Source organism: Apteryx rowi, unplaced genomic scaffold, assembly GCF_003343035.1.
Source record: "Apteryx rowi isolate R43461 unplaced genomic scaffold, aptRow1 scaffold_257, whole genome shotgun sequence".
Classification (NCBI taxonomy): domain Eukaryota; kingdom Metazoa; phylum Chordata; class Aves; order Apterygiformes; family Apterygidae; genus Apteryx; species Apteryx rowi.
Window position 1 is genome coordinate 834,073 of NW_020448941.1, and position 14,557 is coordinate 848,629.

Here is a 14,557-nt window from a genome sequence, read left to right on the forward strand (position 1 = left end):
ATATAGTGCCCCCGCTCCTCCCGCCTGCCCGGCGGCGCGCGCTGACTTCAGCACGCAAGCTCCGCCCCTTGCCGGATCGCTCCCCTCCCCCTTTCTCCTGCGGGAGCGCTATCGCGAGAAAAAACGACCGCGCTGCGCCAGGGGAGAAGCGGGGGGGAGAGGGGCAGCCCACGCTATCGCGAGATCTGCGYGGGCCCTTCTGCTCAGTCTTCTATGAAGGGGGCGCCGGAGATATCGCGAGACTTCAGCGGCCGAGCCCGTGCAGCAGCGGCTGGGTCTCTCGGGCTCTCTTGACAATACCGCGAGATTTCCTCCAGGCGGCCTGCTCTTCTCCCCTAGCCTCGCCACGGAGTCTCGCGAGATCACGGTGCCCTTCCTTCTTTCCCAGCCCCCTCCTTTTGTTCGGCGTGCTCGCGAGAGCTCTGTCGCGCGCGCGGCGACGATGTCTCTAGAAGGAGTCGGATTCTAGGTCACGTGGGCGGCCCTGCCGGCGCCCGCCGCCATCTTGTGAGCTTCCCCCGACACAGTGGCGTAGGTTCTGATGGAAGGGTGGCGGGCCAGTGGTGCGAGGCTCGGGCGCGAAGGGGGGCAGGAGGAGGGCGCTAGTAGTGGTGCGCTGTGTGACCTGCCCGGCTTGAGTGTGACCTAGCGCGGGAGCCAGGGCAACGGCCAGCGGGGGAGGGGAAGGAGGGCCACCTCACCCACGGACACTCCGGCTTCCCGCTTACGCCGCCTCCCCGCCGACTAGCCTTGGCGGCCCTTCGACGCCGGTCCTTACACGATGCCTTAGCAGCTCATGTGGGGCAGAGCAGGCCTCCTCTGTTTGTCTGCCCCACTGTGCAATCCTCCACCAGTTTCTGCACACTTCACAAGAGATCATTTCACCTAACCTCTCTCAAGGCAGCCTCTCTAGACTATTACTGAGTGTCCTGCCTCAGGTGCTCCGAGCTCATTAACATGCAGCTAGGCAGCACTCGATATCTAGGCACTCACAGCCCTAACATGCTAGGGTTGGTAGTCAGCATTAGTTATTACAAATATTAATCACCTCTTTTCCCAAAGCTGCCTTTAACCATCAGATCTATTGAGCTGCCAAAGGTCACCTGTGTTCTCCCAGTACTGGCTGCTTTATCAAGCTATCCCATTATATCCACAAAAGGCAGCACCTTGGACTCATTAGGACTCAAATCTACTATTAGCCTGTAAAATGCCAGTCAAACAACAAGCAACAACCTACTTTTCGCTGTTCAGAGGGAGACACTTCCATACCCCTCCACCATCACAAGCAAGAGGCCTGATGACGCAGAAAACACTAGAGCTGTTTCCTTGAATTTGGATCAGTAAAGAGTACTAACAAACACACAGGCTCAAAGCACTTTAGCAGTTATTAACAGGGGAGAAAGAAACAGGCTTTGTTTGCTTGTCTTTGATCCATATATAGCCATTAATCATCCACCATCACCTCCTTTGGGTTTCTGCCTCTTATCAAGAGGGCATAAGGAAGATTCCTACCCCAGAAATGTAGCTAGATTCACCATGGGACTTAAGACAAAGCTTTCCTAGAGTGCTCACACACCAAAACCTATCTTAGTTTTTCTTAACCTGAGTCAACACAACTTCCCTTAAAGACTCTAGGGCAAGAGTCCTTCCACTCCAAAAATTAAGCACCACAAAATTTAAACACACATGAACAAATCCTTAAATAAATCATGCATACTCCTCACAAACAAACCAGGCAGTTCTATGCAGGACACTTCCTGTCTTTAAACAAAATATTTACCATTCTTCTGCTTAGGTCTTCCATGCTGCTTTTGTAGCTACCTTACACCTCCAGAGTTAAAGGTTTATACCTGTATTTCTTCCCCAGATGCATCTACTTATATCATTTAAAAAGTTGCAGGTGTGTTCACATGACCAAGGCTGCTTCAGATCAGTTAAAAGTAAAAAAGATTCTATATTTTAAAGAAAACTGCTATGAGATCTAGGCCCAAATTCTGTGTTTTTAAAACTGAATTTTAAATAAAAAATCTTTTCATTCCTTTTCTTCTTATAACTTTAAGGAAATTCTGTTTTGATTTAAACACTTCCTGCAATGTTTACATCCCTACAATGTTTGCAAAGCTTTAGTAAACAATAGCATTGTCTGATATAATTCATACAAACTAGAAAATGACATTAACTAAGCCTTCTTCACTGTACAAGTTTTAAAAGGATAATGATAATTTAACTCCTGGTCCTGCAGTCAGGAAAGCGGGTGGGCCCACATGCTTCTGTGAAGCTCCACAAAGCATGATGGAGTGATAGGTTAGTAGAGGGGGCTGTGTGTTTCATACTGGAGGTTTGCTTCAACACAGTTCAGCGAAGCAGAGCAAATTACAAAGTTGAAGTCTTACGCTGCAAGCACACAAGTCATTCTATTGCTTAGGGAAGTTAGTATTCCTTTGACTTGTCAGTAGGTTACCATTTGCATTGGACAGAACTATGTGTTCTCAGTTTCACTTTTTATTCTCATGAACCTGACCTACAGCCAGTTTGCCAGAGGAAGTTGAGCAGCTAATGAGTACCTGAGTCAAGCATTTAGCTAACATTGGAGTCCTCACAACTCCTGCTCAGTGTCTGTTTAACTCAGTAAGTTTTTGCTGATGGCCTCAACCAAAAGTGCTTAAAACCTGACACTGCTGGCTGCTTGGACACTCAATTCTTACTCAGATCCTACCAGGATTCTCAAATTTGATATTTGCCCACCTGCAGAGCCTTATCTGTTATGCATTCTCAAAGGCTACGCTATTAGCCTCAGAGAACAGCTAGAGATACAACTTTCTGAGTATTGAGAGGATAGTTACCCTGCATTAGGAAAGTGGTACCCCTGGTTGCCACCAGTCGGTTTGGATTGGAAAGTCAACACTATTTAAGTGGAGCTGCCCTTTAAAATATTATCACCCAAGGTTGGTGGATGCCAGCCTTGCTTACATGAGTTTCCTTATCTGGTCTGAGACTATCGATACATCATATATACATACCCTCTGCCCTCCGCCCCCTTCAGCTTTTCCTACTTCTGTGTCAACTAGAAGGAGTATCTGTTGTACATTGTGCATCATCACAAATGTTTTGCTTCAGTTCTTGTCAGCTAGTCTGACAGGATGCATAAGGCCTATATTTACCACATGTTTTTCCTAGTCAGAGATACGTGAGCAGGACAGGATACTCCAGGTAAGCACTATTGATCTCTRTTGACTTCTCTCACTGGAGCTGCTATCTGTTCCGCAAGCTCCCATCTCTCTCCCTGTTGGACCGTAGAAAAATGATGATCTGTTTCACTGGCCAGGCCATTGATATCTGGCCATGCTTCAAGCTTGTTTTGGCTTGCTCTGACTACAYTATGACTGTTATGTTCTCCTTGCCAAGTCTCCGCTGATCTCTGCAGGCTCCTCTTCCCAGCCCCCATGCTTTCAGAGTATGTCCTCCATCCCATCAGCTGTAGAACACCCTTCTTCCCTTTGCTCTTACACCATATTTCTTCTTCCCAGACTTCAAGACCAGCTGTTGGTTAGAGACATCCCCACCCTGGAACATGCAGACAGAACCATTCTCACCAGTGGTCTTCAAGAGAAGTGAAAGGGGCTGGAAATGAGAATCCTTAAATAGAGAATAGGAGGAATACTTTGTTTAACTGGGGCTGCCTGGTCTAGCATAAACTCTGCTGCACTGCAGTCTCCACTTCAAAAATTTTTAAACACCTTTGATCTGCCAGAGTGACTTTATACAAGTTCAGCATTTTTCTTCATAAGGCCTCAGTGTTTCTGTTGTGGTACAAGACATCTTACAACCAGATTTCCCATCTTACAGAGAAGATGGGCTTACTTCAAAGGTAAGGAGGTATTTTGCTAATGATAAGGCARCTCAGACTTAGGTCGTGAAATCCAGAGTGTGATAAAATATAAATCCTACCATGCATATAATTCTCAGGTTGCAATATTGAAAAGTTGTATCTTCTCCCATAGAGCTGGTCATGACACTAGGGCCGCATACTCTATTTTTGTGAGTCTTCCATAATGCAAGCTGGTGAGGAATTAAAAAATACAAAGTTAGTATTGTCCAGTCAGACAAATTAGCCAAGGGGCTGGGAAGCAGATATTTTTAACTTAGTTGTTAAACTTGGTGTGAAGTGACTGTAGTTAAAACTTTTTTGTAGAAAAATGCAAGAACTAAATTCATGTAGTAAATTATGGCAAGCATAACAATTAAACATATATTTGCCATAATTTATTTTACTAATGCAGCTTTGGTGCTGGCAATCAGCTGATATTGTGAAGTCTTTAGTCAACAGTGTATCAGGAATATCTGGGATCTGCCTTTATCAGCATAATTTTCTAATGCTGCATCTGATCAGTTCCCAGATTTCTGCAGACATTTTTAGGTATCAAAGGGCAGGCTCTTATTGATTTGGAGGAAGAACAGGAACAGAAGAAGCACATGCAACCACTGATATACTCCTAGTCAAGCCTTCAGCTTCTACAAAGTCTGCATTTCCCTATAGCAGCAGCTACAAAACTTTTTGGACCAATGGATAATGTTTTAAATAATGCATGTAAAGGCAATTTTCAAGGTAGAATATAAAAAAACCCACCCTTTTTAAAGCTGGCAGTGTTCCTCTAACTTCAAAACAAAAGCAGGCCTATTGGATTAAATGGCCTTCTCAGGTTCTTAACATTTCAGAGGCTGTCATTCTTCAGACATTTCTCTCAGTGGCAGTACTGGTGTAGGCAGTTCCCGGCACTGGCCACTTGTTCCTGCCCTCAAGGCATCCCCTTGGCTGACCCAGCATAGCTGTTAGTGGTGCCGGTCAGTGAAGTGAATGAAGAAACTGATCTGAGTTTAAAATAACTGTTCATTTGTAGGTGTAGGGAAAAAGACTGTTTAAGTCAACTCTGCTGCCTGTGAAACCAGAGGCTCAGATACTGTTTCCTAGTCAATGAGTTTCTTCAATTTAGTAGATATTTCCCACCATACGTGCTCTAACCCAGTGTGCAGGGCAAAGCTGGTACACTTAAACCAAGCACTTCTTTAAGCAGCATTGCTAGCTTACACAATCCCTACCTCTCTGCACCCCCAACTCATTTCTGCCTCTCAAATAACACAGGGGAAAAAAAAAGTTATTTTTCACCCAGATCAGTCCTTCAGTCTGGTTGTGATGGCTATACAAATGCCTATGCCAGTCCAACATGAGTAGGGGTAACTAGCCTGGAAGTTGCAAGGAAGCCTTGGAACTAGCAAGGAAGACAGAAGGCCTAGAGCTGCTTAAGCCAGTGTTGTTACTAAGGAAACCTATGTGAAGCCACAGCCTCATTCTCTTGGTAGGCAGGGGCAGACCAGGAGAGCATAAGATGTGCACCCACGTCTCCTCAGGGAAGGAATGCACTAGGGTGCTCATCTCATTAGCACAAACTGTGGGATTCAGTGGGGAATTTCCAGAAAATCTGGGCAGAGTTTCTGTTGCCTGTAGAATTGCAACAGGGATTTTAGCCAAAATGTGCACAGTTTGTTTTTCTCTCATAGTTTCTGGTTTGAGTACTTTCATCTCTGTTTTGATACAGTATCTTATTCCAAGGAATAAAGCTACTAAGAATAAAAAATATGGCTATTAAACTATACCTGGACAGAATTTGACAGAATATTTACCAAACCTCCTGCATTATGCTGCAATACTTTGTTCTATCACAGCATATGCTGAATACACCTCTACCCTAATTCTTATGGAGAACGTAATGTGTTTAACTTACATGAAGAATTAAAAGGCAATCTGATTAACAGCTCCTTTGTTCCTTGATTAGTGTGTTGCCACCCAAGCCATGCCAGCTCCCCTTCCCCCATCTTGCTGCACTCCCAGACCAATGACAGAATTGATTGGGGAAGTGTTGATGAAGAGCAGATTCATGATAATTCTCTGAAAAGATGCCTGGAGCATGTTTGAAAACTTCAAAGAGATTCATATCTTGTCCTGAAAAAACGCAAAAGACTCTACAGAAAGAAGAGACAGAAAAGTTTTAGAAGCTATGACTCTAGACTAGGGATGCACAGAAAGGGTTTGGTCATATGCTAGTCCTTATTTGGTGCAGCACTCAACGCTTTTTATTTTTTAATGGAGCCCTCCTTTTCTATAATAGTTTGGTGACAAGATCAAGTGTGGTAGTCAGCGGCTACTGTGGGAGCTGGGGAAGTACAAGTGCAGTTCTGCCCTTATTTCCTCTGCTGCAGTCAAAGATCTGACACCAGGAAAGAACCAGTCCATGAATTTCACAAAGCTTTTCTCTCCATYGCCGTGCTAAATTCGTCCCCAGAGCATTGCTCTGAGAAGAGGTCCTCACAGCACAGGCCAACAGGGGATACTTCTTTAGCTGGGGTCAAGGCCCAGGACTGGTGACCTGAGTGCTGCCCAAGGCTGCCACTGAAATGGCAAAAGTGTGGGCAAAGGGAGGAGTGTAGGCACAACATCATCATCATCAACAACAACAACAACAACAACAACAACAACAAAGGAGCTAGTTAGTTTTAATTCTCTGCTGTAGATGAATAGTTTCTAATGGCACTGCCTTTTCTATGTGTCTCTTGCAACCTTGACCTGGGTCTTCGATTAAGTCCACTTTTGAGGCAGAAGAGGGTATTCCAGACAAGCAAAGATTTACCAGTTCTGTTTGCTGTGAACCTAAAATGTTACATGCTTGGTCCAAGAAAAGACTGGCCTGGTGTCTTACTGGGACTGCCTCGCTCATCTGAGTCCAGAATGCGTGTAATACTTGCAGCATAAGACGTTTGCCTCACTCTGCCACTTCCCTCCCTAAGCACTGTGTGTGCACAGCTAGCAGGCTATGGAAGTAACTGCCATGTGGGCTGAGCACTCTGTGGGAGGATGGAAGAAAGCTGTGCTCAGCCCAGCCTAGTAGGGATTACTGCTACAAACTAGCACCCAGACCAGAGCCTGGTGAAATAGCCAGTCCCTCACTCCCAGCCTCAGGCCTGTGTCCTAGGTAATTGTCTCTGCTATGCCAATGATTCTCTGATTCTGCCAAGCAGCTTGCTTGGCTGTAGCGGATTTACCCTGGCAGTGCTGTGCATGTGGGAAGGGGCAGATATTTCCTGAGGTTAGAAGGAAATACCTTGCCAGTGTTCTCTCCTTTTGTGTGAACAGCTTTGAATCCTGCTGCCGGGTGCCAACATCTGACAAGCGTTTACCTCTACAGGTGGTGGTTGTGCAACACAGTGTGGCTGACAGGAGTGTTTGGATTAAGCAGCGGTGGCTTCAGCTATCTGAGGAATGCTAAGGGTTGCTAGTACTCCTTATTAAGTGAGAGCTATATTTTGAAGTGGTAAAGACTGGTACGGAGAGACAGTAGTAACTATATGCTCCAAGTTATGCACAGTCAAAACTTGGGGGGGGGGGCGGGTTCTGTGGCTCAAGGTTGTAGGGGATGCAAGGGAGAGTTGTTTCTGACTAAAATATCAAGAATTGTTGTCTTTCTGAGTGGAAGATTGAAAGAAAGGAATAATCTATCTCTCTGAACATTGAAAAGTTCTGTCTGTTTTTCACATCCCTAGATTCCTTGATATCTTGTATTGTAAAAACCTTAATCTCTTTTAGCTCTCCACATACACATCTATCATCCCCACCAGACTCCAAATTATATTGCCTCCCTCTCTCACTCCCCAAGTTTATGCACTACTTTGCCTTCCCAAATGCTGTTTTCCCTGTTCCAATTAGATTAAGGGCTTGCCTGCACAGGAAGGCTGCACCACTATTAATTTGCAGTTTGCTTTAAAGGAATTATGTTAAACCTGGGCAAAAGGCCATGTGGATACACTGGTATTCTTTTGCAGGAATACAAGTGGCCTTTTTCAGGTTAGATTAGGTCAATAAGGAACAGGAAGAACTTGCAAAGCAATAGATTTTCTTACACTAGCACAAAGAGAGTCCAGCAGCTTCTGTGGATTTTGTCCTCCAAATGGGAAAAAAAGTTGGGAGCATGGTCCAGACCTCAGCAGGAGTTATGATCTGCTGGACAGAGGCAAGATACTACTAGTCAGCTAGTCCCAGAAAAGCAGCAGCTTCTGCTACCATTAAGTTCTGGCATGTGCTGCGAAGCAGGCTTCTTCACACTGTAGCAACTACCTGTTTCCTACATAAGGCAGCCTGTTCCACAGCACTGACAGAGGAGGAGCAGGGATGGTTGCCCCTGTGCAAGCTATCAGCTTCCACTGCATTCCTACTGGTATTAAAAATGTAGCCCTTTGCCGAAAAAGATTATGGTATGATCTTGCTCAATAGAAAAAAATTCATACCTAGCTGTCTATGCCCCTTTTTGAATACTACATGGATGCCTGGAGTTAACCATACTGGTTTACAAGCAGATTCCAATTTTACGAGTGTATCTTTCTCTTGCAGGCAAGCTTAAAGTAACAGAAGATGAAGGCAAAAGAAGAGTGACTTAAAGCAGCAGGAAGAAATGAAAGAGGCATGCCAGTAAATCTTGGCTGCTCTGCATTCTTATTTTTGAACTGGTAAGCTGGTAATTATCTAAATCCAAACAGGCACCTAGTCAAGATGGCTCCTCTATTAAGCAGTATTAATATTATACATTGAAGAAAGCACCAATGCTTTTCTGTTTAGTTTCTGTAAGCCTTTTCTCTTTCAATTACCATTTTTAAATACTAAATGTAACTTTTGTGTCACACCAAAATACGTGAAAAACACAGCCCCTATACAGTGGTTAGTGACCAGATATAAGGGTGATGACAGCTCAAAATGCTCACAGGATTCTTAGGGCACAGAGGGCACTAATAGGCCTTAATGGCCTAGACCAGCCCCACCTGTGGCCTCCACCCACACCCCTGCCCATGGGCCCAGAAGCCCATTTAAGCTTAGCCTGGGGCCCTCAGTCCTAGCCTGAGCTATGCTGTGGGTGTACTGGTCTCCATTTCAGCCTCAGCTATGTCTGACAGTAGATCCTGCTGATTCAGACCCTGACCTGCAGACTGACTTCCTGGCTTGACCCTGGACCTGTCTCATCACCATGGACCTGCCTTGCATTCATGGGGCTTTGTCTGGCCCTTGTTACATTCATCAGACCTGATCTGGACTCCGACCCATGGGCTCACTGCCCAGCCTAGTCTCAGCCCCGACCCGTCATCACAAGGCTGTGTCTGACCCTGGTTACACTCACTGGGTCTGATCCAGACCCTGACCCATGGGCTGATCGCCCAGCCTAGCCTCAGAGCTGCCTGGCCCTCACAGGGCTGTGTCTGACTCTGGTTGCTCTCACCACATCTGATCCTGGCCCCAACCTGTGGGTCAACTGCCCAGCCTGGCCTTGGCCCAGCCCTGTCACCACAGAGGTGCCTGATGCCTGGGGCTGCTTGCCTTTCTGGGGGCCCTGTCCTGCCAGCCATGGTACTGCCCTTGGCTTCTGGTTTCCTGGGCCTTACTGAGCAGCCAGCCTTTGCTGTTCCCTGGCAGGGACTAAAAGAACTAAGTCATGAACCTTGAAGGGCAAATGGACAGAACCCAATACTGATCATCAAGAAAAAGGGGCATGGAGGCCCACCTTTCTAACTCCCCTACCATTGCTGCTGACTATTAGGTCTGTCCCTTGGCCAGTGAAGGATTTCTAATCACAAGGGAGAGAAAGTGATGTATAAAATTGTAATAGAAAGGTCATATTGGTATGAATGGAGAACAAATGAGAAGGCCTGGGTGCAGAGGTGCCAGCAGGAGCATGCAGAAAGGACAGAACCCTTCATATGGTCTCTATAATGGCACCTGGATCAAGACCCCAGGATGTCTACCTGCCATTTCACAAGACACCCAGATCTCGAGACAAAGAGCAGTGACTAGTCCTGATAACTACTACAGGTGGAACAGGATGGAGATCCTGTCAGATGTCAGCTCCAAAAGGCATATCCAAACCCTGCATATGGTCACCATCCTAGGATTAACCCAGGAGATGTGAGATGGACTTGGTAGCTGGCATCACTTGTCCTTCATGCCCTCACAGTGGATCCTGGACCTAACATTTGGCCACAATTTTTGTGGTGCCTGGCTGTTGGATGCCTTGAACACCCTGCCCTGGTGCCTGGCGGCTGGATGGACTTCTTGGACACCACACACTTGTGAGTGTGAGACTGTGAATGTGGGTGAGTGAAACCTGTCTTGTTTCTGTTTTTATTTTAAATAAAATCACCTTGTCCTCCTGTAAGGTCTCCCCATGGATGTTTGCTGGATTGCTGATACAATGGTGCAACAGTATTTCCTAGAGTGGAATGAGAAGAAAATGAGTAATAAATAGGAGCACCCAGCTGCATAATCTTTATTCCAGTCATATTTCTTGAGATGGCAGCAAAGAAACAAAAACTTTCATGTCAAGGGAAAACACTCTTTTTATTGGATAGGTTCTTCCAAGACCACCTTGTCTCTTTTGCTAGAGTTGGTCAACAGTGCAGCTCAAAGCAGTTAAAACATGTAGCTGGAGTTCTTGCGCACTCCATTGTAAAAGGGTTAGTTCAGGCTTCAGTTTGCACATTTGACCCTTTCCAGTTAACCAGTTATATAAGGTAAAAGGTTTTTGAGACATCTAGTCCATGAAACTGCCTTAAGATTAACTATATCTAACCACCCTGGATGGATGCTCATCTAACGATCTTCAGAACATCGGCCACATGCTAACACCACAGTAGGGCTCCCAACCCCAGTAGCAACTGGCTCTTCCTAAGAGGCAGGGTACCAGGCTCCTGTTTTGTCACCAGAGCAGCTGCTCTTCAGCTGCGAACATCACAGGAGCCAGGAACACCTGCCTCACGCTGAGACTAAAAGCTTGTTAGCGAGTCAACAGCTCCCAGCTCCTTTCAGGTGCTCGCAGGCACAGCAGAGCAGTACTCCCACCCCTTACACAGGCAGTGGTTCAGAGTCAGCAGAAACCTGCAGGAAGCAGAAGCTGCTGCCTCTCTGTGAGAAATGGCTCCTTTCGACTTTCCATCAACACTTGCTACAAAACCTTTTGTCTAAAAGATAGCAGGATGGTGCTGTTCAACTCAAAGAAGTCACTGCATGGCTCACTGCTGCATGCCACTTCACTTTAGCCCAGCTTAAATCTTCTTACTAGTACTATAAGCTTATTGCTTTTTATCCTATTCATAGTAAACAGGAAGAGTAGTTTATTTCCTTCCTCTTGCAGCTACTTTTTATATATTTGTGTACTGCTATCTTGCCTCTCCTCAGACTTCTCGAGACTAAATTGTTCCTCATAGGTAACTTCCAGCAGAGCAGTAGTTTAACATTTAGATGAATATCGTGCTTTTAAATTAATATAGTGCTTATGAAATGAATTGAACTAACAGGCAAAGAAACTGAGATTTCTGTGTTCACAGATTAGATGCCACAGTGGCAACTGTAGTGAAAACTGCATACCGAAATTCTGATCTGGAACATCTCTAGAGGCAAGAAGATAATTTAGTGCTGAAATTTTTAGGCTCTTTCAGCCCACTAGGATTCATTTATGCCAGATGTGATAGTATTCCTGTGATACAGAAAAAACATTTTAATAGCAATGAACAGCATTGGCTAAATCATTTCACATAAATTACCAGCCTTGTGGAGACAAGAGTATGCAGGCACGATTCACCTGATAACTGTAGATGGCTACATGGAACACTTGATCCAAGCTAGTCACCTCAGGCCCCTGTTACAGCCACTGGGGAGAAACAGACACTCCGAGGTCATGAATTGCCTCATCTTAAGGTAGATGTCTAAAATAGATCAGATAAGACATACCTTTAAAGTGCCTATGGGGCACCTAGCTTGGATGTAGACATGTACATGCTAAACATCTAAAATTAGGTGAGCTGAATCTCACCTGTTGAGTCCATTAAACTGGTGACATGCAGATGAAGAGCACATTTCTCATTGTAAAGAGCACACCTTCTGCCTTTTTGAATTTACTGCCAGCTCTAAACAGCCAGAGGTAATGACTACTGACAAATAACAGTCTTCCACCGAATGGCTGAATCTTCTTACTGATTTTCAAAATATAAATTAATTTGTTCTTTTTTAGTTTAGTACTTTAATAATCATTTTTCAGAACAGGAATAGTTGCTTTTTCAGTTTTGCTCATGCTAGCATGTGTAGTTGGAAAAGGAGATGCTTGATTTAGGAAGCAGTGATGTTCATCATGGTTAAAATAATGATATTCTGCAGACACAGATTTTTAGGTGGGATTCATCTGATACAACTGAACTATGAAGACTTATCTTGCAGAACCTTTGGAAAAGGTGTACTTCAAAATTAAGAATCTTTTTTACTACCATAGAGCATTTTCTTCATTTTTTCCCTTGTTTTTATTCCTTAGTTAATAGTTGGTAATTAAAAAAAAAGGTTCTCTTGATACCATAGCACATCTCCTGACCCACTTCCATGCAAGTGGATACACAACAACTTGTTTGTACTTTTACAGGTGTTGGTCCTGTGCAGATATGGGCCGTGGTTAAAGTTTCATAATGGAAAATCTGACAGGCAGTTAATCCATGAGTCATATTTCGTAATAACCTAAAGGTCTCTGATGTTCGACCTTCATTTGATACCCTTGCCATCAGGGAGTTATACATAACCCATCTGAAGAACATTCTTTATATAGATGACTGCATGCTGCCCTTTTATACCTGCAAGAATGGGCATTGCGATTACTGAATCGGGGAAGTTTCCACCTCTCTCTATGAGTCTCCTTGCAGAACTGCAGAGATGGCTTGCAGGAAACTCACCTCATGAATGGGAACAGTGGAAAACTCTCTTAGTTTAAGACCTCTGTAGGGCCTAGCTGAAAGTTAAGTATAGGAGTGGGGAGCTGTTTCTGGACTCCATTCACCCTTGCCGCTCTCAAGGAATTTCTCATCAGTACAGTTCCAGTAGTAAAAATGGCAGTGGAACTACCAGTACTAACACAGCTCTGGTGTTTTTACCTGTGCACAGCTTGCTTCTGCTTAAGGCAGGCCAGACTGATAAAGACTATTAGGATGTTAGTCATTCTGCTGAGTCAACAGGAGACACAAGCACCTCCAAAGGGTGATTCTGCCTACTTGTCATCTAAAGTTAGACATCTAAAGTTACGAGGTATGAGCCTATCATTTTAAGCATGAAATTCATCTTGCATGGAGGACTAGATCAAAAGCTCACTGATGTAAGCTCTGCGTTGGACTGGACAGCAGCCTGCAGTGGCTGTTTTGGGGCTCCCCTGCAGGCCTTCTCAGGCAGAAGCAAAAGGTGAGAACAAGCCAAACGAAGGTAGGATCTATGTTCATGCACATCTAGCACTAAAAGCAGGGCATCAGTGTGTGAATTCTGACAAGGAAGTTGCTAAAAAAGCATTGTAAGAAGAGAAAGGATTACACAGGAAATGTATCCAGCCCTCTGTCAGCAATTTTGCGTCTTCGCCCACTGTTCATCTTTCACTTGCATAGAAATTGATTCTTGGGTGGTGTTTTAATGGACTGAATTCCTGCTTGTCAGAACATGATAATACTCCTTATTTACACAGGTCTAGCTGTACAAGTTTCTGTCTTGTCAGTCGCACATTTCCCGGCTTCTTGAATCTATTCCAACAAAGAGGAAGAGTTAGGGTTTTTCATCTTATGCAAATAATTTTCCAAGCAGGTCAGCAGCAAAAGTTGGATAAACACCCAGTTATCCTTGTTACGCTCCAAGTAAAATGCCGGTATAGCTCGAACCAGGAAGCCAGAGCTTTTCCTATGTAATACTGATTATGTGACTAACATTGAGATAATTATAACAGAAGCAGTGTAGTCTAAACTCTAGCAGCTTCAGCTTTAGATGAATTTCCACCCTGTTCGACTGCCACCTAGTACTGTTGTCTTGGGCCACAACCTTTTAGTGTAATCTTTATTGACAGATTTTTGTTAATACCCTTTAGGGTTCCTGCAAGGAGAAGGGCCCAGCTACACAGTGGCAGGATAGGACCGCTGAAACAAATGTGATAAAATAAAAATGTGATCTAATATATCATGTGATACAAATGTGATATAATAAAAAGCATTACTGAATTTATTATTATTTATTTTATTTCTTGTTTGATGACCTATGTAACCGTTCCCAGTTAGGCCTTCAGTACCCACTGAAGTCAGTGTAACTAACTTCAGCAACTTATCCTGGCATTCGATCACAATGTTAATAAACTTTTGTTTCAAACCGCAGAGAAGACAGGGGAACTGTATTGTACAATTCTTCTACAACATGCTGCACTCTGGTTTTGGCCCAATTTTTGTCCTTTTAATTTTTTTTTTCTATTTTAAAGTCTTCTTGTTCTAATCTCAGAAGAGAATTCTCTTTCTCCCTCTCTCTCCTCTTTTTATTGCAGTACTTGCTAAAATTAAATGTTAAATTACAGGGACTCTGTTACCTAACAATTTTCTCTCTTCCTAACAATTCCTAGAACTGATAATTAATAAAAAATACCTTTTCAGTTCCCCTTCCCCCTCCCTGGCTTATTTTCAGCTTTTGACT

At 44.3% G+C, this 14,557-nt stretch overlaps 1 long non-coding RNA gene across 8 annotated transcripts; it reads left to right on the forward strand.

The window, feature by feature from the left end:
- The first annotated feature begins 83 nt into the window (after nt 1-83).
- Nucleotides 84-14,101, forward strand: LOC112966803. Of its 8 annotated transcripts, none has more exons than XR_003253739.1 (4): nt 84-531; nt 3,528-3,868; nt 8,438-10,185; nt 12,498-14,101. It is a non-coding gene; the product is annotated as an uncharacterized LOC112966803 (long non-coding RNA). The 8 variants fall into 8 exon arrangements; XR_003253738.1 differs by having other exon boundaries at nt 8,438-10,161; nt 10,249-14,101; XR_003253741.1 differs by having other exon boundaries at nt 8,438-10,161.
- The last annotated feature ends 456 nt before the right edge of the window (nt 14,102-14,557 follow it).